Raw genomic sequence first — 4187 nt, 5'->3', positions numbered from 1 at the left:
AAAATAAAATAATATTAAATATATTTAAATTATAGCTGCTTATTGTTTGAAAAATGAAAGACAGTTTTTTTCTTTTTGTATCTTTGTTAATATATGCAATCTTAGATTTATAAGTGTTCTGTGTGGCTAAGCAATGTACGTGGGTTGCATAGTCGAATAAAGCTTTTCTCTCCATTAAAATATAAACATAATGATATAATTATAAACATAACCTATATATATCCATCCATAATAATGTTAATATAAGTTTCAAGCCAAATGAAATGAAGTAAAATTTGAGAAAAAACAAAAACGAACAGATCTTTTTCCAAAATATATTTTCAAAAGATATATCCTATCCTAAATAGAAAATCCAAATTAAAACCTGAAATAGCAAGTTTTTATTTTAAAACAATTCTCAGTCCACTGGTGATGTACGGCTGTGAAGTCTTGGAAGCGGCATACTTTAAGAAAAGGAAAAAACTATAATATTTTCAAAATAAAGTTCTAAAAATAGCAGTGGATGGTTAGTAAGAAACAGCCAATTGCATTGGGAATTACAAATAGAGACAATAGAGGATTACATCAAAAAAAGGTTCAATGGAATATGGTCCGGGTGCGGTAAAAAATAAAACTCAAATAGTAGATAATTATACTATTTTACTGAGCCAACGTTTCGCCCCACGTTGCAGGGCTTCGTCAGTGCTAAAAAAGATACAAAGACTATAGTTACACCCTGACGAAGCCCTGCAACATGGGGCAAAACATTGGCTCAATAAAATAGTATAATTATCTACTATTAGAGTTTTTTTTTACCGCACCCGGACCATATTCCATTCATCTATACACACGGTCAATCAATAATCTTCCAAAAAAAGGTTCGTTAAATTCCACTCACAGTTATAGGATAGTTAAAGGAGCAGTGACCTACAACTTGGGAAACCCAACCTCATCCTGAAGACTGAATCCCAGGCTGCGGCAGGACATCCTATTATCAATTCTATTATTTTCATTACTTCTATTTTATGTATTTATTTTTTCTCTTCGCTATTTTTTCAATTTAACTTTTTTTTTAATAATTTATTTATTTTAGTTTACAACTGTGTACATAATATATACATCAAGTAAATTTGCTGTAAGTGATGTAATGACATGATACAAACATATGGAGAATCTACCCATTGATAGAACTCCAATCAAATTAACTTGTTTTTTCTTCCTAACAAAGGGCAATAGTTTATTCTCTTAGATCTACGAATGTTGTTTTTTTTTATAAACTTTACTTTTCTCTCTTATTAAGGATTATTATTTTTATTTATTTATTTTATCTTATTTTTTTAAATTTATAACGTTTTATATAGTTAGGGGTGTCTTTTGTAAAAGACTATATCTCTCCATAATCAATTATTAAAAAAAAAAAATTAAATGTTATATGAACCATGTAAGGCCCACAAGGCCAATCTGGTATTAAATAAATAAATAAGAAATTCCAAAATAATTTCAATAGGTGAAATGTAGTCCAAACAGTAACCATTTTTACTACTACTATTATAAATATTTTGACACAGGTGATAAATGTCATACGGTAATAATGCCAATGTTAATTATATTTAAGTAATATTATTTATGAAAATATAATTCAATTTCTAATGAAAAATAATTCTCACCTCGTTGCTGGAGTGCTGGTGCCCGAAACGGGACGACATGTAACTGGAAGACCTGCGAAGATCCTAAGACTTCTGGAAGATAACAGTAGTGTGGGTATATGTTTCTTGAATCTGGAATGAAGAAGGTTTTAAATTCGACAATAATGAAGTTCCTATATATAGTAAAGTCTATAGGTTGGAAAGGTTTTAAATAGAAGCGTGCAATTGTGCTTCTATTTAATAATCATCAAAATCTCATATGTTAATTAATATCATTCTGTTGTAAATTCTATTATTGAGTTTACTTCTATTTTATTTTTTTCTCCTGGTCCTTTTTTTTTTCTTTATCCGTAAGAGGGCAATTATTTTATTTAATCTAACAATGTCGTTAATTTTTTTATTTACTTTTCTCTCTACTATTAAGAATTATTATTTTGATCTTGATTTTTTTTTTTTTTTTTATAATGCTTTATATAGTTAGGGGTGTCTTTGATACGAGACTATATCCCCCCATAATAAATTGCTAATGAAAAATGTAACTGTTATATAAGCCACGTAGGCTCATCAGACCGATATGGTATTAAATGAATTAGTAAAAAAAAAAAAAATCCTAAACAAGTGGGTGAAACCTATCGAGTCCAAATAGTAATCATTTTTACAACAATCCTTATAAATATTTTGGCATAGGTGATAAATGTAATATTGTAATAACGTCGATGCTAATTAAATTTAAGAAATGTTATTTATAAAAATATAATTCAATTTTTAATTAAATGTAATTCTTACCTCGTTGCTGCTGTGATGGTACCCGAAACTGGAAGACATACATGGAACCGGAAGACCTGTGAAGACTCTAAAACTTCTGGAAGATAGTAGTAGTTTGTTTCTTGGACCTGGAATGAAGAATGTTTTAAATACGATAATAATATTGTTCCTATACCTATATATCATTACTATTAATGTCTATACGTTGGAAAGGTTTTAAACAAAAGCTAGAAATTAAGCTTCTATTTAATAATTATCAACATCTCATATTTTAAGTACTTATGAAATCAAGGATGGGTGCGGTAGCACCGGGCTAAGGCGCGGTGCTACTAACTCCAAGGACCCGAGTTCGAATCCAGGTGGGCAGAAAATTCTTTTTTTTTGTTAAATTGATTTTTTGTTAAAAATCTGGCGGTCGAGCTTGTTTCTGACCTAATCACCTCCATGTACCACCGTTGGTCTAGTTACAGTAGTTCCTTACGAAGTACTGAACCCCCGACCCTTCATGGGTTGTAGCGGTACAGATTTCAATTTATGTATTAAAGAGGCACTATCAATATTCAGAAATCTAAAGGTTTAACATGCTGTGCCTAAGAACACGAAATAAAATTCGAAAATATGTTGCTCTAAATTTTATTATTTGTTACTTATTCTTGTTTTTGTTTACTAGCTGTATTTTGTATTGTTCATTATGAAACTATTTTAAAAGTTTATTCTTTTGATATTATTATTAATTCAAATCCTCTGATAGAATTCTTTAGGGGAAAATTTTATAATTACACTCTACAAACCTCTTCATAAGCTATTGTGTTATAACGGTAGCTGAATATACTGAGTACTACACGACTTTTATATTTTTTAATACATTGAAATATATAGTAATATGCTCTTGTTTGAGTAAATAGTATATTTTGATGTATAAAGGGTTTTTAATATGTTTTATTTTAATATTGTTCATTTGTTTTGTTTATCCAAAAAGCAAGCTAACCAATTTTCATTGTCCATAATAAATTCGTGATTCAAAACACAACCAAGATGGCGGTACGTATCCTTCAAAAAGTCCGTGGAATCAAGGCCATGTTGAACAGATTCAAATATCATAAAAACTATTTCAACTCTTCCCATCATAATTGAAAATACAGTAAATTTAAGAAAAAATATAATTCAAGAAATAGTGCTAAAGAATAATATTAAGAAAGTAAATCATTTGCAAAAATCCCTAATTGTTGTGCAACAATCGATGTTTAGATGCAACATCGAGACAAGTTTTGGTTTTTGAGATTCATTCTTGGTTTGGGCGCAATTGGGAAATGATGTTTCCCATCATCATGATGATGAAATGAGGAGTTCCTCATCAATTCCTGTCTAGCAAGGGTGGATATCTTGAAAAAAGGAGGACAACCAAGAGTCACCCAAGAAGAAAAAGGGTCTCTGAGTTTGGATTGCCTGGTGAGAGGACGTCCGTTGGCTGGAAGCGGGAAAGATTGGAAGCCATTGTTGTGAGAGAGACGTAGCTTTTTGGAAGGACTGGAAGCCATTTTTGACGTTAGGGCATAGCATTATAGAAAAGAAGATACCAATAATCATCAAAAGAAGATTGTGAACTTGCTTAGTTTTGTTATACCTAAATTTAAATACATGTGTAAAATAGATATTAATTTAATTAAGTGTTAATAGTTAAAGTGTCTGTTTCTGACTGCCTAGAAACCCTCCCTGAGATTAAGAGTCTTTTATATTATAAAATTTAAATAAAATTTTATTATCTATTTAATATTAAAGTTTTTAATTTCAACCCAA

At 29.9% G+C, this 4187-nt stretch overlaps 1 protein-coding gene across 1 annotated transcript in view; it reads right to left on the bottom strand.

Annotated features, from left to right (window-relative positions):
* LOC106678511 (zinc finger protein 431) overlaps positions 1-4187 on the bottom strand; it is a 39130-nt gene that overhangs the window by 1880 nt on the left and 33063 nt on the right. The window contains exons 9-10 of the transcript XR_010844853.1: positions 2412-2518; positions 1647-1757 (exon numbers count right to left, since the gene is read on the bottom strand). The gene's annotated coding sequence lies outside the window, so the exon portion shown is untranslated. The remainder of the gene's footprint in view (positions 1-1646; positions 1758-2411; positions 2519-4187) is intronic.

Source organism: Halyomorpha halys, unplaced genomic scaffold (assembly GCF_000696795.3).
Source record: "Halyomorpha halys isolate HHAL.00 unplaced genomic scaffold, Hhal_1.1 Scaffold145.1, whole genome shotgun sequence".
NCBI classification, from domain to species: domain Eukaryota; kingdom Metazoa; phylum Arthropoda; class Insecta; order Hemiptera; family Pentatomidae; genus Halyomorpha; species Halyomorpha halys.
The sequence above is the reverse complement of the archived record's forward strand: the minus strand, read 5'-3'. Positions and strand labels throughout refer to the sequence as shown.